Genomic DNA, 25,541 nt, shown 5'->3' on the forward strand with positions numbered 1-25,541 from the left:
AGCCCCCAATGACCAAAGCTAGAACAATCTGACCAATAAAATCAATAACAGTGATATCAGATTATAACTTATAGAATAAAATACATATACATGAATCTATACTGATAAATATAAATAATTGGATAAATAAATAAAGCCACCTATTCCATACAGAAGAATTCTAATTAATAAATGTAGAGGGGTAATACAAATCATCTAAAGCCAACACAGTAATATTGTTTCAAGAAACGTCTACCAATGGATGTTAAAATTAGTAGATGAAAGTTTCAGCAGAAATAGGATATTTGCATAGTCTCAAGGTGCTCCCCCTTCCAAGATATTTACTGTTATAAAGGAAAAAATAGTAACTTTACAGTGGAGAAACTTGGCAGACACCACCTTAACTAAGTGGCTAAAGTCAATATCACCAATAAGACAGTGGCATTATGCACTCCTTGACGTGACTCACTGAGAAGGGCACAATATCATTTCAGTGGTGTTCTTGCCAAAAAAAATTACATCAGTCTAATCATGAGAAACATTACACGAACCCAAATTGAGGGATATTCTACAAAATAACTGACCAGTCCTTTCTGTAATATCAAGATGATGAAAGACAGGGGAAGACTGAAGAACCATCACAGACCAGCGGAAAGTGAGGAAACCAAACAAGTAAATGCACTGTGGGATGTGGGTCTGGATTATGGAACAGAAAAAGTATGTTGATGGGTAAAACATGCAAAACTACAGTCTATAGTTTACTTAATAGTTATCAGAAATGTTAACTTCCTGGTTTCAACTAATACACTATGGTTATGAGAGATTTTAACACAGGTGAGAGAATATAGGAGCTTTCTGATCTATTTTTGCAACTTTTCTTTAGGTCTAAAATTATTTCAAAATTAAATGTTATTTTTTAAAGTGATGGCGAAAGTATCATATTTTTCAAAAAATTTCCAGTATTGGGTACTGAACTGTATCCAATAAAGAGAAATCATTTTAAAAAATCATCCAAATATCAAGTTAATTTTTTTTCTTCTGTCCATCTTTCCTGCACTAGAGCCCCAATTCCTCTAACTAGGAGGCTGGCTTGTTGCTGGCACATAATTTAAATTAGCTTTGTGAAGCTGTAAGAATCTGAGAAGGCACATCAGAGGCCCTGGAATGAAAACAGGAGCTATTACACACTAGGCTTTTTATAGACAGGAAGCTGGATTCGAAAGACAAACAAGTACATTTTAAAACCATTGGAAAAGTCGAATGACAAAAGACTAGACCATTTGAATACCAATTTGAATACCAGTTTGAATACCAGTCCTTCCACTTGTAGATATGTAAAGGGAACAACTTGGGGCTTCTGGCCCCTTAGTGGTTAATTGGAGCTACTGCAAATACTGACTTCATAAAATTGTTGTAATTTCACTATATATATATACTGTAAAAATCAAAATCTGATCATACCAATTAGATATTATTAATAAACAATGTAAAGATGATATCTTAAATGTTCTTTGAAATACAGATCTGAATGAAAAGTAGTCCTTTTTGAATTTTGTTATTGTTGTTTTTCCCTGCAGTTAAGGGAATATGTGGGAAAGCAGAAGTGCTGTTAGCTTTTCTGACTTGCACAGAGCTCATGGTCATATTCCTCTTTATTTGGCAGCTAATAAAAACAACTGCTGGAATTTAGAAGCCTCTTACTTAAAAGGACTATGATAGATTGTTAAAACTAAATCTAAATGTTGTTAATAAATGTCTGAAGATAACTGTAAGGTGGTAATTAATTTAGAGAGTCTCTGGAACTACCCCATATTCACATTTATCATCACTGCATCCCTGAAATAGCATAATGATGCTGATAGATTAGCCTCATTACCCATTCAAATCCCAAGAAGTCTAATAGAGAGTCTCCCATCAAGGAGGTTTGCTCCAATTCCCTTTCCTGAAAAATCTATCAACCTATTGACAATTGACCAAGTAGCAGTGATAACTTATTAGATACTATGCTTTTGCTTTGTTTTAAAAAGGGAACCACTCGTCTATTTTCACCTAATACAAATGTCAAAACATTTTTCTCCCCAGGCACAAAAGTAATGTGTGCATCATTTAGTTTTGGGCTCCCTCCAAACCATCTCCCAGTTTTCCTCCCATCTCTCTAGCCACTCCTTCTACTCTTCACTTTGGGTTCTCTCTCCTCAACCTAAATTTCAAATGTTATTTTGCTATGAATTTCAGATTCTCTTCCCTCTAACTCTACACATATTCTCTGATGAGCTGACTCATCTATAAGCTGCCTCTACCTACTGTGGACACCATCATCTTTGCTTGAATTATTATAACATCTTCATAACTAGTTGCTATACTTCCAGTTTCTTTGCAATCCATTCTCTGCATGGTAGCCAAAAGTGATCTTTCTAAAATACTAACCTAATCATGTCAATCTTTTGATTAAGCCCTTAAGAATTCCCCATTGCCCTCAAGATGAAGCACAAACTCTTAGTTGCCCCTTCATGATCTAGCTCCTGTTAAACTCTCCAGTTCCAGATCTTAACAACTCCATCTGTTACCAACGCATTCTACACTTTGCATACTTTTCTATTTATTCCTACTTGGAAATTTCCATTGCATCCATGGTGCCTAACACTGTTCTAGGCACATAAGTGTTCAATAAGTAATTGTTAAATAAATGAAAGAATAAATGAATGAGCAAAAATGGCTATCTTTATAAACAAGACAAGCCATTGTAAAAATTAACAATTTAAATTCAAATATAAAAAATGAAGGATTGAAAAATATAATTTTACAATAATAAAGAATGGGAAATAAATGTTAAAATGATCATCCTAATGTTATATTTTTAAATAGGTTTAAAAATATAAAAAATAGTAACATATTCTTATTAAGAATCTATTACTAAGAGAATGTACAATTTTATTCTTTGTAAAACAAGCTTAACAGTTTCAGGATAACTTATTTTGGCACATAAAATATAAAATGTGTGTGGTATGGACATTTATATAACTGCATAATTGAACAAAACCACTGCCTATTCAGTTTTATAGAGGACAATTTTTTTGCTTCCTTCATAAGAAATTTAAAGGAGTTACTGGCTCAAGAGATAAAAAACAGCCTCTTGATGGAATACTAAGCACTGCTTGCTCTATTACACAGCCTTTCTATAGAAATATGAGCAGATTCCATCAGCATGTCGTGAATCTGTGTAGACATGAGGGAGCTTTCATTTGTTTCCCAAGGAAGTTTCTTATTACAAAAAAGCTACCACCTAAGTCAGTGAACTGCCAATTATGGTTAACTGCCCTCTATTTTCCTCTTCAGAGAAAGGCAGCAGGCATCCAAATTCTTATCCAATGAGCCTCTCATTTTAACTCATTCTAAACTAATGACTTTTAAAATTTAATTTCAATATCATAATCAGAGGAAAATAAGGTATGAAAAATTTTGTAATACAATATGTAATTGCAGCCCTAGTTGCAATATGGAATGGGAAATTCCATTCGTACTACAACTGCCCATTATCTATTTATTGATAAGCATTCACACCCAAGTCACTGAAGACATCACATTCATAATTTCTCAATCATTATCACTTTAATTTTTAATAGGTAAGACCATGGCCTCCTATCCTACCTGTGTGAATTATTTTAACGCAAAGGCTACAACCGCAAACAGCATGATGTTATATAAATGGCACATAAAACATGGACAGAAAACAGGTCAACTGTAAGGTAAGAAGACATCCAATTTACAAGTCCCCTCCAGTAATTGTCCTAGGCTCTTGAAGATTATATGTACTTGAAGATTTAGACAGTAGTTCTGTTAATAACTGGTTTGCTAAAAAATATTCCAGAAAGTTCTGCAGTTTAACCATCTCTCTTATGTTATAACTTCTGATATCAAATTCTTTTCCTAGGCAAATTCCTGACACAATATTAATTGTTATCAGACATTTTTTCATGCTGCTGCTTAAAAATTTAAACCCATCATGCTACTATATTTGAATTTAATTGCTGGAATGTAATTGATTTCAATAAAAAAATGTTTCTATGTGAACAAAGAATACATGGATCATGACCATAGCTACACTGGTTAGATCATGTATCTATCATGTTGTGCTTATTCTAAACAAAGCACTAAAAGAGGAAACTGACAAAAATGGAAGTCTCAGTAAAGTGATAAAGAGTGAAAAAATTATGTAATATGATGAATTTTTAATGATTTGAATGTAAGCCCCATAATGACATGGGCTATATTTTTCATGATAGTGTACTCAATGTCTAGCACATTACTTGGCATGTATCAAGTACTCAACAAATATATGTTGCGTAAGTTAACAAATGAATATGAATTAAGATCTAGAAAAGTTATAACTTAACAGGACTACGAAAGCTATCTTCAAAGATTTAAAAGCTGTGAGGTGAAAGAAAAAATATCAGACATATCGTGCAGAACTTCAGACAGCAAAACTAGAAGCAACAGATAGGAATTACAGAAGAATCTCTAATAAATAAAGTTAGAATGAACTATCAAGAAATCAGAAGTTTCCTTTTTTGACTGAGAGTTTAGATTATATGACTTTTAATATTTTTTCCAAACTCGACTCCATAAATTCAAAGAATAAATTTGTTTCCCAGTATTTTTTCAGATGATTACTAAACCTGCTGTTCTAATTTTGCAAAGCTGGCAGTACTTGTGTAGTCTTCATCTATCATTTTCAGAACTGTGTAAATTCATTATGAGTGAAATCCATCTAATAATATAGTAAACAAAACATCTAGTAAACAAAATATCTAACTATTTTATCCAAATAATAAGAGTTCCTACAATAATATAAATCACACATCAAAGGCTTGGTGATGAATTTTCTCCAAATTAGAAAATATATATTACAAATTCAATGCAATCCTTATCAAAACTCCAATGACTTTTTTTTACAGAAATAGAACAAACAATGCTAAAATTTGTATGGAACCACAAAAGACCCTAAGTAGCCAAAGCAATCTTGTGCAAGAAGATGAAAGCCGGAGGCATCACACTTCCTGATTTCAAACTATACTACAAAGCTATAGTAATCAAAAGTTTTGTATTGGCATGAAAACAGACACGGAGATAAATGTAACAGAATTGAGAGTCCAGAAATAAACCCACACAGATATGGCCAATTAATTTATGACAAAGTAGTCAAGAATATACAATGGGAAAAGGATAGTCTCTTCAATAAATGGTACTGGGAAAACTGGACAGCACATGCAAAAGAATGAGATTAGACCCCTATATTACAACTTACATAAAGATCAACTCAACATGGATTAAAGACTTGAACATAAGACCTGAAATCATAAAACTCCTGGAAGAAGGCACAAGGGTTAAGCTTCTAGACATTAGTCTGGGCAATGATATTTTTGGATTTGACACCAAAAGCAAAGGCAAGAAAAGCAAAAATAAACAAGTGGGACTATATAAAACTAAAAAGCTTCTGCACAGCAAAGGAAATCATCAGCAACATAAGGCAACCTACTGAACGGGAGAAAATATTTGCCAATCACATAACTCATAAGGGGTTAATATCCAAAAGACACAGAGAACCCATACAACTCAACAGGCAAAATCAAACAATCTGATTTTTTAAGTGGGCAGAGGACCTGAAAAGACATTTTTCCAGAGAAGATTTACAAATGGGCAAGATTTATGAAAAGGTGCTCAACATCATTAATCATCAGGGAAATGCAAACGAAAGCCACAATGATATATCACTTTACACCTGTTAGAAAGGCTATTACCAAAAAGAAAAGAAATAACAAGTGTTGGCACCAATGTGGAGAAAAGGGAAACCTTTGTGCACTGTTGGTGGGAATGTAAATTGGTGTAGCCACTGTGGAAAACAGTATGGAGTTACCTCAAAAAAATTTAAAATAGAACTATCATATAATCCAGCAATTCCACATCTGAGTATTTATCTGAAGGAAACAAAATCACTATCTAAAAGATATATGCACTCCCATGCTCATTGCAGCATTATTTACAATAGCCAATATGAAATCATAGATGTAAGAGAACAGATTGGAGGTTGCCAGAGGCGGGGAGTGAAGGATGGGCAAAATGGGTGACGGTGGTCAAAAGGCACAAACTTGTGGTGATAAAATAAATAAGTTCTAGAGATATGATGAATAGCATGGTGACAATAGTCAACAATACTGTATTTGAAAGTTGCTAAGAAAATAGATCTTAAAAGTTCTCATCACAAGAAAAAAAAATTGTAACTGTGTGAGGTGACGGATGTTAACTAAACTTACTGTGGTGATCATTTCACAATGTATACATATATCTAATAATTATGTTGTACACCTTAAACTAATACAATGTTATATGTCAATTATATCACAGTAAGACTGGTGGAAAAAAAATATATAAATATTTCCCCATTTTGGGGGGAAGGCACAATATCAAGGCTAGAACTTACAAAGTCAAATAATAATGATAAATTTAATTACAAAAAATTTTAAACTCTGTATGGCAAAAAATATAAATAAAATTAAAAGAAAAACAACACATACAATACACATTACAAAGTTTTGATAGTCTGCATTTTTATAATGCATTCCTACAAAGCTATATAAAAGGAACAATCTAATAGAAAATTTGTCAAATACAAATAAGCAAATTATAGATGATATGCTAATGACCAGTGAACACTCCAAAAGATATTCAAGAGTTTCTAATAAGAAGTATGAACTAAGACAAAAGGGGTCTTAGGTTTTTGATTTTTACCCATCACAATAGTAAAATTACATGAACAGTGTATTGGGTTTGATCAAAGAAGCAGAATCTCTATGAGAGTTATAAGGAATTTATTACAAGGGATTGGACTCGTGATTATGCAAGCTGGTTAAAGAGGCTGAGTGAGTTGCCCCAAATCTGTTTCAGAGTCTGCAGTCAGCAGGGCTATCAGTCAGAAGGAAGATGGATGTGACAGTAGGAAAACTGGAATCCATGAGGACATGCAGGAACACGTGGCTGTCTCTACAACTAGCATAGAACTCATGTAGGTCTTTAACTGCTTCCAAACCTCTGACTTCGATGATGGCGTGACAGAAAAAACGTTAGCACATTTCCTCGTGGGGCTAACCATGCACCTGGCAGTGGGCCCAGGAGTCATATAAGCCAGAGCTGGAGGGGTTACAGGCAAGGCAGGTGCCCTGCTCCAAATAAGTGAGCCAGCAGAGCCCTGACCGTGTGCATGCACGGCAAAAGCCTCTGGCTCAAACACGCTTGCTGCGTCACCTTCCCTTTTCAAAAGGCTTGCAGATTTGCAAGAGACCCACATGATGCAGGGAAGGGGGTTCTAGGCAGTGTTATTTTCAGTTCAGCTGACACACTGTAAAACCACCACAGACAACTATAATAATGATAATGATAACAAACAGGTATTGAGTGCTTTCTACGTGACAAGCACAAGTCTGCTTCTTGACAGCAGTCCTCTGAGGTAATTCTAGTATTATCCTTGAAACTTTCAACACAGAAAGTGAGGCACAGAAAGAGTACACAATGTCTGAACGAAGGCAATCTGATTTTAGAGCTGCACTTTTAACCACTACTCTATAATTAACAAGATTTTATGAGGGTGTGGGCAAAGAAGAACTTTCATATCGCAGAAGGAGGCTTTGAGTCACGCTTGCACTTAAATTCGCCAGAAGCACTATTTATTTCAAGCAGGGCACAGGTGAAAATAAGATTTGGGAGTGACCTGAGGTTTTCTGAATATCAAAGCAAAAACAAAACCGAAAACAAAGCAAAACAAACAACGAAAAACTCCACCTACACAATTTATATTGTGATGGATCAAAGTCAAATTCTTTTTACAGCTAAAGTAAACAAATTCATTTTCTACAACAAATTTATATCCTAAAGATTTTAAAAGAGCACTATGATATTTTATAAGCTTTGGGCATTCCTATCCTTTGTGATTAAAAAGCTGTATTTCTGAAAGATTAGAAAAAACTTTTGAGTTAAGCACTGAATAGCTCAGGATGAGCTATCCAGAATGAATCTGCTCTATAAGCACAGCAAGAGAGACAGATCCTGTATTTTTTTTTAATTTAATAAGGTCTTTCCCCACCTGTTTTGTCCTAAAATAATGTTCTCATTTCACACGGTTCCTGTGTCCTGGGAGGCCCAGAGCACTTAATATTCAGAGTTCAGGATGATATATTCCTGAAGGGCACAGACGAGTTCCACAACACAAAAGTGTTCTCACCAAAATGCCAGCAGTTCCCCCATGAGAAACTTCTAACCATCTCCTACTTGTCTACCCAACGAGGACAATTTCACCTACTCCACATTAAATCCACAAGGCTTCAATACTAAGTTCATTGTCACTTACAATTTTTCACCCAAAATCAGTCAGTGAAATTATTTCTACTTCTATAGTATACTGTTAAGTAAGCAAATGTGCCTTTTCTGGAGAAAAAAATTTTCTGTATTCCCAAGTACAAAATGAGCCTACATACCTTTTGGTGTATCAATTTCATATGTATAAATTTACCCTAAGGAAAAATTAAACAAGTGTGTGCAAAAAAAGAAGCTGCAAAAACTGTTCATTTTAACATTTATGAGAGCAAGCAGGTGGACATCTTTATATCTATTAGTAAAACATTAGTTAAATCAATTATGGCATAACCACGCAATGGAACACAAAACCATTAAAAGGGATAAATAGTTCTATATATACTGACAGGGCATAATAGCCAAGATATATTATGTTCAAAAAGCAGATTGCAGGGCTTCCCTGGTGGCGCAGTGGTTGAGAACCTGCCTGCCGATGCAGGGGACACGGGTTCGAGCCCTGGTCTGGGAAGATCCCACATGCCACGGAGCAACTAGGCCCGTGAGCCACAGCTACTGAGCCTGCGCGTCTGGAGCCTGTGCTCCGCAACAAGAGAGGCCACGACAGTGAGAGGCCCGCGCACCGCGATGAAGAGTGGCCCCTCTTGCCACAACTGGAGAAAGCCCTCGCACAGAAACGAAGACCCAACACAGCCAAGAATGAATAAATAAATAAATAATAATTTAAAAAAAAAAAAAAAGTGCGTTGTCCGAGGTGGACCTTTAAAAAAAAAAAAAAAAAGCAGATTGCAAAATAGTATATATTTATATACTGTGATATATATATATATTTATCTTGATAATCATAAATGTAGCCTAGACTTCACCAAGAAAATTATACTAGAAATAAAGGTCTTTGTATATGCTATTTCCAAAATGTAAACACTACATGATTTATTAAGTGTTGTAGTATAGATGGTATTTACTTTTAACAAAATTTAATTTATTTTTTAATTTTTAGGTTGAACCCGATTGCACTTATAAAGTAAGTGAACATTAATATTCAAATGTATAATCTTACTTAAGGTAAAACACAAATAATGATTTACATTTCCTTTCATATGGAACTCCTGAAAATAAATATACATTCTGCAGATGCACATACATTTTATATCTTTTCATATGTCAGCAGCTGTTGGCAAGGTACGAAACAATGTAATAAAAGTCCAGGATAGAATTTTGGGTACTTTAGTACAAATGTACCTAAATTTAGAGCTCATTTTTATCTTTTCCCTCAACCAGCTTTTAACCACCTCTTTTCACTGTAATTGCCCCAGATGTTTTCATTGTTTTTCAGTCCCGCAAACCACTTTTTCTTTTCTTATAATCTCTTCAAATCTCTCAAATGCCATATTTTATTAAATACAAAATGCCACTGATTTTAAGGAATTACTATTCCATGTAGCACTAAGAAACAAAAGGTGACAGTTAAACTAACAATAATTTATCGCTTACAATTTTTATTCAAAGGGTTTCTATAGACTTATTTATGCATTAATTTCTATCACATATATCATTCCTGTGCATATTTTAAAAGGATAATAAAAGTTAGGTAAATCAGCTAAAGAATTTTTTCAATTATTTTCATGATTGGCTTGACTTTTTTTTTTTTGGTGTGTGTTAGTTTCTGCTTTATAACAAAGTAAATCAGTTATACATAAACATATGTTCCCATATCTCTTCCCTCTTGCATCTCCCTCCCTCCCACCCTCCCTATCCCACCCCTTTAGGTGGTCACAAAGCACAGAGCTGATCTACCTGTGCTATGCTTGACTATTCTGAATCACTTTTCAACTCAGCACTGTAAATATCCCTGTTTTTCCACTCGATGTGTCCTTTGTGCCACCATGAGCATAGGTGATGTAGCATGTCATAGAGGCATGCCTTCTCTCTGTCTTTAGAATTTTCTTCCTAGCCATTGACACCCATTTTGTAAGGTTGGTTTTTTTTTTAATATAAATTTATTTATTTATTTATTATTTATTTTTGGCTGTGTTGGGTCTTTGTTGCTGCATGCGGCTTTCTCTAGTTGCGGCGAGCGGGGGCTACTCTTTGTTTCTGTGCTCGGGCTTCTTATTGCGGTGGCTTCTCTTGTTGCGGAGCTCGGGCTCTAGGCGCGTGGGCTTCAGCAGCTGTGGCTTGCGGGCTCTAGAGCATAGGCTCAGTAGTTGTGGCGCACGGGCTTAGTTGCTCTGTGGCATGTGGGATCTTCCCGAACCAGGGCTAGAACCCGTGTCCTCTGCATTGGCAGGCGGATTCTTAACCACTGCGCCACCAGGGAAGCCCCCCATTTTGTAAGTTTTAATGCGGGTGTTTGTTTAATCTTACAAGAAGATGATAATAACAGGTTTTAGACAAACAATCAGAATGCATGTTTCTTCTTTATGTGGTCCTTAAGTGGTTTGTTGCCTGAATCATTGATGGGTTGTAGTTGTCTAATCATGAGAGCAGGAACCAAGTTTGTGCATAGGCAGGTAATAACAACTATGCCACAAAAGCTGCCTGGCTCGCTGCAGTGGCAAGATGTCGTCAACTGAGACACCCATCTTCATTTCAGAGGTGTTAAGATGTAGACAAATGCTCCTTGGAATTAACAAAATGTAGCATTAGTATCATCACATTATGGGTAGGAAATCAGAATCTGTAAATCTCTTACTGACCATAAAAATCACACTACCAGTAAGTGGTCAAGCCAGGGCTCAAACCTAGGTCTCACAAAATGCTGTGTTTCAGATCCCACATCTGGTGGTACTCAATAGATGTAACGTTGGGCTTAACTCCTTTTAATCTCAAGTTATCCTTATTGACTAGATGTGTGTGAATTATTCCTCTCTATTGCCTACTCCCAACCATGTCTTGCTCTCTATTTTTCTACCAAAATTTAATGCTTCAACAGACATCTTTCCTTTATATTTAATACTTCTAATTTTTCTGCTGGCTGGGAAAGAGATACACAATCATGTATAAATAAAAGTACTGCTTTTAACTGAATTCAACACATGAGCTTTAATGTATTGACCTGAGTTTTCTATTTAGTCCCCTTAATGGATTTTCTTTTAGTTATTTCTTCATCTCTAGCTATTTTCTAAATGACTGCAGATGCCAAATGTACATCCTATACATAAATGTAGCAGCCTTCAGCTATATTCTTTTTCTCAGTTTCTAATTTTCATGTATTTTGTATGGTCTTATAATTCTTTGCTAATTTATTCTGCACTATAAAATTTCTCATCTCTACCATTCAGGCCTTACGGTAACAATTACTATTGCGCTTTGGTGATGCTATTTTGTTTTAACCAACAGGGATGAACAGATAAGTTACCCGTAATTTATGAACTTAAACAAAACAGAATTATAGGTACCAGATTACTCCTGTAATTGTCCAAGTAACCAAAAGAGAATATCATATATTATAGTTATAGTAGTTTTTAAGCCCTTGGCTTTCAATTTACTGTGCATTTGCTGTTGGGTTTATTATATATATAATTTTTTCACCACTAATGAATATTCCCTTTTCCCTTTCCCTGGAGTTGCTTAATAAGCTGTAATAAAGCTTGTCACAACAGAACTCTGGAGTAAAGAAAGCTATCAGGGTTTTTGTTCATATTGAAAAAGAATGTTCTAAAGAAAAAAAATGAAGAAGATATTTATCTCAAATCCAGATTTGGCCATATCTGTCTCACATAGCAGAGAGATCTTTCCCATCCCATCAATTTAGTCCTGCTGAAATGGTGTTTCTGCATTCACTTGCTAGCTACCTTCAGTTATTCAGATGCTTCCCCATTCTTAAATTAGGTACTGGCTGCTTGCCTATCTTCCTGTAGGTTATTTTCATCAATCTGAATCCATAGTTTGATTATTGGTGTGTCTCATGTAGGTTCATTCTTCCTCTCTCAAAGAAATGCTAATAAATTGAAAGCTGTTTCTGCCGCTAAATTTCAGAGTCTTATGTTGTGACAAAAGCCCCAGAGCCTTGAAATTTATAGACAGTGACTCCTCTTGTACACATCACTGATATTTGACATGCTTGCCTTGACATTTATGTTCTAACAGATGAGGCTTCCCATCTAACAGTGAGGCAGAAAACCCCTAAGTCACATTGAGCGGTCTGCTTCTCTGGATAAAACACAAGAGTAAAGAGGAAGAACACACTTTAATCATTCAGCAAGCACACCATGGATCCTTTATGCTGTCAACTGTATTGGTGTCCTTGACATACCGAGAGCACCTCCTCATTACCTTCTGAGAATTTGTGCATTTACCAAAGGCTGTATATAGAATTAAAAAACAGTCTTTCTGTCTAAGGCATAGGTCTGGAACCCAAATAATGTGGTTTAATCCTGTGCTAGTCTAACTTGAGGGGAGGGGCATTTATGCCAATATTAGGTTATTGTTTTCTGTTTCATTTAGTATCTAAAATGCCAGTGTCCTCAACTTCCTTATAGACATATTTTTGATGAGCTTATGCCACAAATTCCCTACCACATTTCTCTACTCCTAACCTTGGAGACTGAAGATTACTTAAAAAAATTTTTAAACCTGCAATTTGATAGCATTTCAAATTAATGATCTTCAGCCTCCATGGAAACATCAGTACTGCTCAGACATCCTGAAGAGATAATTCATTACTAATTGTTTCATCCCCATAACCTCTGAAGTCCGGTCTATTTAGTGTCCAACCCCACTACTCCACAAAATTGTTCTCACCAAGCTGGCCATGACCTCCAATATAAGCAATTCAATTGATAAATTTCAGTTCTCAGTTTTAAGTCTATGAAATCACTTTCTTTGTGTGTATTTTTAATTAATTTTTACTGGAGTATAGCTGGTTTACAATGTTGTGTTAGTTTCTTGTTGTACAGCAAAGAGAATCAGTCATACGTATAAATATATCCACTCTTTTTTAGATTTCTTTCCCATTTAGTTCACAGGGCACTGAGTAGAGTTCCCTGTGCTATACAGTAGATTCTCATTAATTATCTATTTTATATGTAGTAGTGTATATATGTCAGTCCCAATCTCCCAATTCATCCCACCCTCCTTTCCCCCCTTTATGAAATCACTTTCTTACAATATTCTTCCCATCTCTTTAGTGACTCCTTTACAGCCTGCTTTGCAAACTTCTGCTCCTTTACCAAACTTGTAAGTATTGACATCTTCCAGTCTTCCTTCTCAACACTCTTTTCCTCTTACTCTACCCTTTCTTCCTTGGCCATTTCATTCTCACTTATGGTTTCAACCACCACCAAAATATAGACCACTATGTCACCTAAATCTCCAGAATATATTCTTCTACCCCAAATTTCTTTTGACTATCAAATCCATACTGCCAGCTTCCTACAAAACACCTTCCCTGAATGTTTGACTGATATCTCAAACTCAGCATATTCAATCTGAATTTGTCATCATCCCTATCAATCTGCTCTATTTTTGTGTTCCATATTTCTGAATACAGCTCATCATTTATCCAGTTGCCCAAGTGAGAAATCTGGACGCCACCTTTATCTCCTTTCTTGCTCTGACCCCCCACAACCAATTAGTCACTAAATCCTAACTTTACTATTTCTTTAATACCTCTCAAACCTACTCCCAAAGTTCCATTCCTAGAGCCAACATAGGAATTCAGCCATTCTCAGCCCTTGACTGAACTGCTACACAATGTCCTAGCTCCCTCTTCATCAGTCCTCTACAATTCTGACAGAGTGATATCCAAATGCACAAACCGGATCACATCATTCTACTGCTTAACATCTTTCATGGCTATGCTTTAATTTCAGGAGGAAAGAAATGCAACATCATACAAGATTTTTCAGGAGTGAAATGTTATCTTTTCGTGCAGCTTTATCACTCTATATACTTTTCATACCACGTACACTTTTCATGGCCCAGCCCTCTGAGTCCTGATGCTGAATCAGATAGTCTCCTAGGCTGCAATCAAACCTTAGGCAAATCTCTGGTAGAGAACTCATTACATGTTGTCATAACTATCTTTCTTTCCTCATTCTCAGTCCCTTAAAAGGAAGAAATTTATTTCATTTCTGGACCACCCCCCCAACACCTAGTAAAAACTCAACAAGTCTCTGTTAAGTTCATGTCTGATTATAATTGTGAAAGTATAAAGTTTTTGGCTCTTCCTAGTATATTCAATGCCTATTCTTTATTAAAAAATATGGTTTAAGGAAACTTGAATTTTTTTGGCAATTCAAACGAATTCAGAAGTTGAATAATTACAACTAAAGAATAATAAAAAGGTCAAAGTGAAAATAAAAAGAAAGATCCAATGGTATGATAACCAAAATTATGAACTGCACAAAGTCCTTGAGAATAATTTTATTCTACTCAAAGATGCTTTTAAATAGATTTAATTGGCCTATGCCTCAAAGTGATATTTGACTTTATATTTGAATTTAAAGTGTTAAGAATATAAGATTTGATATGCTCAAAGCAAGAACAGGGACAAATGAAACCTATTTCATCCAGGAACCATTTTACAGTCTTCTAGATTTGTAAAGATCAACTTGCATTTCCAAAGACTTAAATACAACAAAATTTGCCTCCAGTGGCTAGCTGCCCCAGTCAGACAGAGAGAGCAGAAATGCAGTGTATCTGAATTTCAACAGCATTTGTAATTTACATTTCACCTTCCACACGCATCAACAAACAGAAAGGTCTGAAGCTGGGTCCCAGCTATGATCATGTATCATCTCAGTTGTACTTAAAATAACCTCAAGGGATGGCATAAAAATATTTTAAAATCTTAACTAGAAATTCACTTTGTTAGAAATGGATACCACATTTTAGATTTTGTGTTGAGGGTTGCCAGCCCAACAGTGATTTGGGAATATAACATGTAGAAAACCTAGAGACTCACACTGAAAATGCTAAATGAAATAATAAGACCTATTTGAAAATGGGAAGGAATCCATTGTTTAATTGTTAGTAATCACATTGTATATTGATTTTAAAATTTTAGATGAGGTTTGAATAGCCAAATCAGGCAGAAATTTATAATTATGAATATACTTCAGTGATAAAATAGCTATTAATATAAATGCTTTGACATACAAAATAGTTCAAAACTATTTCCATAGGTAAAGACATCAGTATAGAATTGAAGGGTAAATTTGAGGAAATCAAGGAAAAAATAAAGCTGCTACATGAGTACATAGGAAGTAGGCTGTCAGAAATTAAAATAATAGTAGACTGAACAAGTTGTGGAATCTAATAAAAAATTATAGAAATGAACTTATTTACATTACAAAATGGAAACAGACTAACCCAATCTTGAAATCCAATTTATGGTTACCAAAGGGGAAATGTGGAGGGGAAGTGATAAATTAGGAGACTGGGACTAACATATACACACTACTATATATAAAATAGATAACTAACAAGTACCTACTGTATAACACAGTGAACTATACTCAATATTCTATGATGACCTATATGGGAAAAGAATCTGAAAAAGAATGGATATATACATATATATATGTGTAACTGATTCACTTTGCTGTACACCTGAAACTAACACACTGTAAATCAACTATACTCCAATAAAATTTTTTTAAAAAAGAAGTTTACATAGCAATAAGTGTGATACAAGTCACATAGAATCGAATGGTAAATTAAAACCAAAACAAAACAAAACCTCATACCCAATGCAGGGATCTCTTCCCTCAAGATATTTGCATACAGCCAGCCTGTTTTCTTGTATATTTCCACTGACAGAGTCATTCCTATTTCACATACCCTTCGAACTCCAGCTGGAGAGTTCTAATCTTTAGAAGTTTCTTAAGTTGCACAAATCCCCCTCTTCCATGTAACTTCTGCCCATTAAACCTAGGTGTGTCCTAAAAGGAAACAAATGTACTATCTCTTCTATATAAAGGCACATAGATCATTAAAAATAACTATCTTGAGTATTTCCCTGTAACTTTTTCTTCACACTAAATATCTTTAAAGTTCTTTCATAAATGCTGCCATCTGTTTAGTGAGTATATTCTGTGCTCCAGGCACTAAAGAAACAACAGGAAAAAAAATAAGGAAGTTACTGTTCCCTAATAACTTATATTCTAGAATAGGAGAACACTGTATACAAGAGTGACTAAAGACGCTCTTTAATGCTAGATCAGAACAGAGAGCAGTGGGAGTACAAAAGATAGAGTAACTAAGCCTGACTCAGAGTGAAACAAAAAAGTTTCACATGAAGGTGAAATTTTAGCTGCTTAATTAATGAGTTTTTCTAGCAGGCACGACACCAAGTACAAAGACTCTATAGTGGGAACGAGTTTGATATGTTCCCAGAACAAAAAGAAAACCATTCTCCAGGAGTCATCAGCATGGAGAATGGTTAAAGACATGGTTGAAGTCATAAGAAAAAGCCAGATCACTGGGTCTTTGGGGACTGGAGCGAGGAATTTGGCACGTATTCTATGAGGGGTCTGAGTAGGAAAAGGCTGTTCTCTGATGAAGATTTTTAAATGACCACTCTGGCAGCTATGTAGAACATAGACTCCAAGAGAATGAGTGGAAGCAGGAAGACCCATTAGAGGATAATGCAGTCATTCAGCTGAACAAGGATGGCAGCTTGGACTAAGGTAGTGGCGGCAAATGGAGTCAGAGAGAAGTAGCTAAATTCAAAAACCTTTTTAGAGGTAGAATTGACAGGACTTGCCAATGGATGAGGAAAGGAAAGTGAAAAACAAAATCAAGATTCTTAGGAATTTGGCTTGAATAATGGTGGTATCTTTTACTGAGATGGGGAAATTGAGGATGGTACAGGTTTAGAGAATAAAATCAAGAGTTTGGTATTGGATATACTTTTTTTGTGTGTGTGATGTCTATCAGACCCCCAAGTGTGGGTGTCAGGCATTAGAGTTCTCGGGAAAAAGTTCTGGATGCAGATATGAATTAGAATATTTATAGCAGCAAACCAGAAAATATCACCTAGGGAAAGGAAGAAGACCAAAAACCAAGTTCTGCTTCCTTTAGTCTTTAGAAATCAGGTAGGAAGGAGGCATGAGCCAAAGGGCATGAGAAGAAGTGGATAGTTAAGTATGAAGAAAACCAGAAGTGTGAAGTGTCACAAAAGACAAGAAAGGAGAGGGTTCCAAGAAGGTGGAAATGATCAGTTGTGTGTAATCCCAATAGGAGATAAAGAAATGGCCATTTGGTCTGGTGAGATGAGAGTCACTGGTAGTCTTGGCTGACTAGGGTAGAGTAAGGGAGTGAGGCCCGCTCGCACCCATTTAAAATAGGTGGAACAGACAATGAAGAAGAGGAGATGGAGAGAGCGTGGACACCTCTATTCACAAAAATTTGTAAATTCTTTCCTGAAACTAGAGTCTACTCTCTCTATGACCTCCTAATCTACTCCTTTAATTAGACTATCAAGAAAAAAATGATGCTAAGTTTAACATATTGTCTGGCACACTCATGTGCTGGATACTCTTTGTCCTTCCAAATTAATTCTGCAGCCTTTTCTGTTCTGCTCTGTGCACTGGCTTCAGCCAGGCTCTATTACATTCTGATTTCTAGTGGGATTCAGTCAATGAGAGATGCCAGTAGGGGAGAGAGAGGGTAGAAGGAGACAGAGAGGTCATGGCATTTACTCTCTGTGTTTTGTCTGCTTGTCCAAAGTTTGGTACTAGCTTTCTCCCTTAGGAGAAGCTGCTGAGGCCTCAGCTCCTACTAAGCTCCTGTACCTATGGCCACCCACTGGATTCCAGTAACAGTTCTTTTTCCTTGTCCTTTAAAGCCTAAGGATGATAATAGCTTCCTGCTCTTGCTAGCCAGTCCCTGGTTTTTCACTATTTTTGATTGGTTCCCTCAGCCCTACCTACTCTTTGTAAACTTCTTCATTAAAATTATTTCAATTGCTCTTTCGAGTGTGTTATGTCTTTCCCACTGGGACGCTGACTGATAGAACTCTCAAAAAGGGTTTGTTGAAAGAATGTGAACTATATTTTTCTTAAAGAGCACATGCTTTATGATCATTGTCAAATATTTCAATCTTTTATGGAATAAGGTAGGGCAGTCAGGAACAGTGAAAAAAGAAAACGGAGAAGAAAGGCAGTGAAAGAGAGAGAGAAGAAGAGGTTACCTTTTTAGCCACTGGAATTTTTTACTTTGTTTTCACCTGAGTCAGCTGTCTGAATCCCCAGGTAAATTCTCTTTTGTTTTTGTTTTTTAAAATTATTTATTTATTTATTTATTTTTGGCTGTGTTGGGTCTTCGTTTCTGTGCGAGGGCCACTCTTCATCACGGTGTACGGACCGCTCACTATCGCGGCCTCTCTTGTTGCGGAGCACAGGCTCCAGATGCGCAGGCTCAGTAGCTGTGGCTCACCGGCCTAGTTGCTCCGCGGCATGTGGGATCTTCCCAGACCAGGGCTCGAACCCGTGTCCCCTGCATTAGCAGGCAGATTCTCAACCACTACGCCACCAGGGAAGCCCAGGTCAATCCTCTTTTGGCACAAAAGCCAGCCTTTCAGAATGCAAGCTCTAACATGTTATAAACACATCTCTTTTCTGGCATTCCAGATCCCTTCATTTTAAATACCCTTAGAATTATTACAGGGGTTATATTCAGATGACACACTACAGAATAATTTTCTCACATCTCTAGATTGATAATCCAATATCTCTGCCCCCTGTGCCACATGTAAAATTACAATATCAGGTACTTGCTTCCTGACATGGAGGTTTGACCTCAAGACAACTTCTAAGAAAGTTTCCCTGATTTAAATTCTCATTCCATAGCCACCGATCTCAGTCACAAAGATTTTGGAGGAAATAATTTTTTCCTCAAGTTGGTAAGTTAATAAAAGGGAGACATGAACTCTTTTGGATATTTCCTTTAGGAAACGTGGAGAAAAGCACTTGTTTCAATGAAAAATCATGCTTTGTGGATAAAAGATAATCAATTTTTGCCAGGAAAATAGAGAATTTTTTTTTAAATCTTTTGTGTTGACCTGTAAAGTTCAACCTAAATTTCTATGAGAAAAAAAACTCTATACCGAAAAAGCCTAAAACTTATTAAAGTCCTTCTATAGTGGACAAGCCACTTTGCCAGTCACAACGAGTTCCCCCTTTCAGATTAACCTATGTTTCACTTCTCAACCTCAACATAAAAGAAATTCAGTTGAACGTCACTGGATTTTTTTTCCCGAAGCTATCCTTACATGAATAACACTTTACAGGCACTGTCCTAATTACCATACAGCATCACCAAGTTTGGTATGCATGGCCTAGGAAACCTAGTTTTTAAAATAAACTTTGCATGGATAGCTTGGGGAAATAATTTTACCTGTTGTCTAGCTAGGTATTGTTATCTAGCATTCAATGTGATGTCCCTGGGGAGTAAGATTTTATCACAGATGTTCTCAGTTGGTACCAGAAATAGAGCATTTTCATTTGGAAGGCCCAGAATTGGATTTACTGCCTTAGAAATAGATATAGACAGATGCATTTGCCAGCACAATGGATTTTCCAAGTGATTTCTGAAGAAGCTTTCAGACCTAGTACCCCCATTAACCAACTTTTATTTAGACCTTGGGGGATAGCCAGGAGACCAGCAGCAAGGCGGCAGGGGTGGTGCTGAAACAAGAAAGGCATGGGAATTTTGCTTTGGTTATGATTAGGCTGCCAGCATTCTGGCCATGGATTGAATGAATTGCCAAAAAGATTTATCAGGAATAAAACAAAAAGATAAGTTGGTTTACCAGGAAGAGTTTTTCTTCTGGAACTCCAGAAATAAGTGACTATATGGGTGTATTTAATTTTTCCTACAAAGTAGTTTTATAAATGCCTTAAATTTGTATTTTTAATAAAAAGAAAACTACAAATTAGTAGCATTTTTATCACCTCCGCCATCCCAATTGCTTTCAGAATTAATGATTACTAGTTGTGTTAGTTCATTCAGGCTGCTATAAAATACCACAGACTAGGTGGCTTATAAACAACAGAAATTTATTTCTTACAGTTCTGGAAGCTGAAAGTCCAAGATCAAGGTGCCAGCATAGTTGGGTGAGGGTCCTCTCCTGGATTACAGAGTGCCGACCTCTCTCTGTAACATCATGTGGTGGAAGGGTCTAGGGAGTTCTGTGGTAACTCTTTTATAAATAATACTAATCCCATTTATGAGGACTCGACCTTTATTTTATGACCTAATAACCTCCCAAAGGCCCCACAACTAATACCATCACTTTTATGGGCTAGGATCTCTCACCAAATGATGGGGCCGGTGGGGGAGGACACAAACATTCATTCCATAGCACTGGTTATTCCATGACAGTGGATTAGAAAGGGTATGGGAATCACACAGGTAAAGGGATGAGACACTAAGAAGAAAAAAAATTAACAGTTTATAATTAATAGTGTTTAAATTACTACACAAATATTTATATACATTTTTCTTCCACAGCCTCTCCTTCAAATGGTTGCCATGTAAACTGAGATTCAGAAGACTGAAGCCCTTGAGATCCACAATATTTATTGGATAAGACCATGCATTTTAGTCATTCGATTCAGGGTAGTGCTAAACTCATTTAAATAGCAGCTGGCAACTGTCCTTGTAGCTGCCGTCCTTGAAGTCACTGGTTAGAGAAGGCTGCAAAAGCAAGCCCTGAAAAATTAACAGAAGCAGACAATTTCTCAGTGATTATGGTACAATAGTTACAATAGTTTTTCTATATTTGAATGAAAGAATCACAATAAGTCAAGGGTAAAATATGTTTTTCAGAGTTGTCAAAATGTGTATGTGTGTGTGTATGTGCAGGTACATATAGATGAAAATTGAAAAAAATCATTCCAGAAGTTTGGAATCAAGAGGAAGAGTTACAGGTGATATATGGGAAGATGGCGGAGTAGAAGGACGTGCTCTCACTACCTCTTGTGAGAACACCAGAATCACAACTAGCTGCTGGACAATCATCGACAGGAAGACACTGGAACTCACCAAAAAAGATACCCCACATCCAAAAACAAAGGAGAAGCCACAATGAGACGATAGGAGGGGCACAATCACAGTAAAATCAAATCCCATAACTGGTGGGTGGGTGACTCACAGACTGGAGAACACTTATACCACAGAAGTCCACCCACTGGAGTGAAGGTTCTGAGCCCCACGTCAGGCTTCCCAAACTGGGGTTCTGGCAATGGGAGGAGGAATTCATACAGAATCAGACTTTGAAGCCTAGTGGGAATTGATTGCAGAACTTCAACAGGACTTGGGGAAACAGAGACTCCACTCTTGCAGGGCACACACAAAGTAGTGTGTGCATTGGGACCCAGGGGAAGGAGCAGTGACTCCAGGGGAGACTGAACCAGACATACCTGCTAGTGTTGGAGGGTCTCCTGCAGAGGCGGAGGGGGGGCTGTGGCTCACCGTGGGGACAAGGACAGTGACAGCAGAAGTTCTGGGAAGTACTCCTTGGCGTGAGCCCTCCCAGAGTCTGTCATTAGCCCCACCAAAGAGCCCAGGTAGGCTCCAGTGTTGGGTTGCCTCAGGCCAAACAACCAACAGGGAGGGAACCCAGCCCCACCTATCAACAGTTAAGTGGACTAAAGTTTTACTGAGCTCTGCACACCAGAGCAACAGTCAGCTCTACCCACCACCAGTCCCTCCCATCAAGCCTCTTCGATAGCCTCATCCACCAGAGGGAAGAGAGCAGAAGCAAGAAGAACTATAATCCTGCAGCCTGTGGAACAAAAACCACATTCACACAAAGATAGACAAGATGAAAAGGCAGAGAGCTATGTACCAGATGAAGCAACAAGATAAAACCCCAGAAAAACAACTAAATGAAGTGGAGATAGGCAACCTTCCAGAAAAAGAATTCAGAATAATGATAGTGAAGATGATCCAGGACCTCGGCAAAACAATGGAGGTAAAGATCGAGAGGATGCAAGAAATGTTTAACAAAGACATAGAAGAATTAAAGAACAAACAGAGATGAACAATACAATAACTGAAATGAAAACTACACTAGAAGGAATCAATAGCAGAATAACTGAGGCAGAAGAACGGATAAGTGACCTGGAAGACAGAATGGTGGAATTCACAGCTGTGGAACAGAATAAAGAAAAAAGAATGAAAAGAAATGAAGACAGCCTAAGAGACCTCTGGGACAACATTAAACGCAACAACATTCGCATTATAGAGGTCCTAGAAGGAGAAGAGAGAGAGAAAGGACCAGAGAAAATACTTGAAGAGACTACAGTCGAAAGCTTCCCTAACATGGGAAAGGAAATAGCCACCCAAGTCCAGGAAGCGCAGCGAGTCCCATACAGGATAAACCCAAGGGGAAACACACCAAGACAAATAGTAATCAAATTGGCAAAAATTAAAGACAAAGAAAAATTATTGAAAGCAGCAAGGGAAAAAGGAAAATAACATACAAGGGAACTCCCATAAGGTTAACAGCTGATTTCTCAGCAGAAACTCTACAAGCCAGAAGGGAGTGGCATGATATACTTAAAGTGATGAAAGGGAAGAACCTACAACCAAGATTACTCTACCTGGCAAGGACCTCATTCAGATTTGATGGAGAAATCAAAAGCTTTACAGACAAGCAAAAGCTAAGAGAATTCAGCACCACCAAACCAAATCTACAGCAAATGCTAAAGGAACTTCTCTAAGTGGGAAACACAAGAGAAGAAAAGGACCTACAAAAACAAACCCAAAACAATTAAGAAAATGGTCATAGGAACATACATAGCGATAATTACCTTAAACGTGAATGGATTAAATGCTCCAACCAAAAGACACAGGCTTGCTGAATGGATACAAAAACAAGACCTATCTATATGCTGTCTACAAGAGACCCACTTCAGACCTAGGGACACATACAGACTGAAAGTGAGGCAATGGAAAAAGATATTCCATGCAAATGGAAATCAAAAGAAAGCTGGAGTAGCTATACTCATATCAGATAATATAGACTTTAAAATAAAGAATGTTACAAGAGACAAGGAAGGACACTACATAATGATCAAGGGATCAATCCAAGAAGAAGATATAACAATTATAAATATATAGGCACCCAACATAGGAGCACCTCAATACATAAGGCAAATGCTAACAGCTATAAAAGAGGAAATCGACAGTAACACAATAATAGTGGGGGACTTTAACACCTCACTTACACCAATGGACAGATCATCCAAAATGAAAATAAATAAGGAAACAGAAGCTTTAAATGACACAATAGACCAGATAGATTTAATTGATATTTATAGGACATTCCAACCAAAAACAGCAGATTACACGTTCTTTTCAAGTGCACACAGAACATTCTCCAGGATAGATCACATCTTGGGTCACAAATCAAGCCTCAGTAAAATTTAAGAAAATTGAAATCATATCAAGCATCTTTTCTGACCACAACGCTATGAGATTAGAAATGAATTGCAGGGGAAAAAACGTAAAAAACACAAACACATGGAGGTTAAACAATACGTTACTAAATAACCAAGAGATCACTGAAGAAATCAAAGAGGAAATCAAAAAATACCTAGAAACAAATGACAATGAAAACACGACGATCCAAAACCTATGGGATGCAGCAAAAGCAGTTCTAAGAGGGAAGTTTATAGCTATACAAGCCTACCTAAAGAAACAAGAAAAATCTCAAGTAAACAATCTAACCTTACACCTAAAGGATCTAGAGAAAGAAGAACAAACAAAACCCAAAGTTAGCAGAAGGAAAGAAATCATAAAGATCAGAGCAGAAATAAATGAAATAGAAACAAAACGATAGCAAAGATCAATAAAACTAAAAGCTGGTTCTTTGAGAAGATAAACAAAATTGATAAGCCATTAGCCAGACTCATCAAGAAAAAGAGGGAGAGGACTCAAATCAATAAAATTAGAAATGAAAAAGGAGAAGTTACAACAGACACTGCAGAAATACAAAGCATCCTAAGAGACTACTACAAGCAACTCTATGCCAATAAAATGGACAACCTGGAAGAAATGGACAAATTCTTAGAAAGGTATAAACTTCCAAGACTGAACCAGGAAGAAACAGAAAATATGAACAGACCAATCACAAGGAATGAAATTGAAACTGTGATTAAAAATCTGCCAACAAACAAAAGTCCAGGACCAGATGGCTTCACAGGTGAATTCTATCAAACATTTAGAGAAGAGCTAACACCCATCCTTCTCAAACTCTTCCAAAAAATTGCAGAGGAAGGAACACTCCCAAACTCATTCTATGAGGCCACCATCACCCTGATACCAAAACCAGACAAAGATACTACAGAAAAATAAAATTACAGACCAATATCACTGATGAATATAGATGCAAAAATCCTCAACAAAATACTAGCAAACAGAATCCAACAACACAGTAAAAGGATCATACACCATGATCAAGTGGCATTTATCCCAGGGATGCAAGGATTCTTCAATATACGCAAATCAATCAATGTGATACACCATATTAACAAACTGAAGAAGAAAAACCATATGATCATCTCAATAGATGCAGAGAAAGCTTTTGACAAAATTCAACACCCATTTATGATAAAAACTCTCCAGAAAGTGGGCAAGAGGGAACCTACCTCAACATAATAAAGGCCATATACGACAAACCCACAGCGAACATCATTCTCAATGGTGAAAAACTGAAAGCATTTCCTCTAAGATCAGGAACGAGACAAGGATGTCCACTCTCACCACTATTATTCAACATAGTTTTGGAAGTCCTAGCCACGGCAATCAGAGAAGAAAAAGAAATAAAAGGAATACAAACTGTCTTCTCTAAAAAGAAGACATACAGATGGCCAAGAAGCACATGAAAAGCTGCTCAACATCACTAATTATTAGAGAAATGCAAATCAAAACTACAATGAGGTATCACCTCACATCAGTTAGAATGGGCATCATCAGAAAATCTACAAACAAAAAATGCTGGAGAGGGTATGGAGAAAAGGGAACCCTCTTGCACTGTTGGTGGGAATGTAAATTGATACAGCCACTATGGAGAACAATATGGAGGTTCCTTAAAAAACTAAAAACAGAATTACCATATGATCCAACAATCCCACTACTGGGCATATACCCAGAGAAAACCGTAATTCAAAAAGACACATGATCCCCAATGTTCATTGCAGCACTATTTACAATAGCCAGGTCATGGAAGCAACCTAAATGCC

This window comes from Balaenoptera borealis (genome assembly GCF_965194805.1).
Source record: "Balaenoptera borealis genome assembly, chromosome: 5".
Classification (NCBI taxonomy): domain Eukaryota; kingdom Metazoa; phylum Chordata; class Mammalia; order Artiodactyla; family Balaenopteridae; genus Balaenoptera; species Balaenoptera borealis.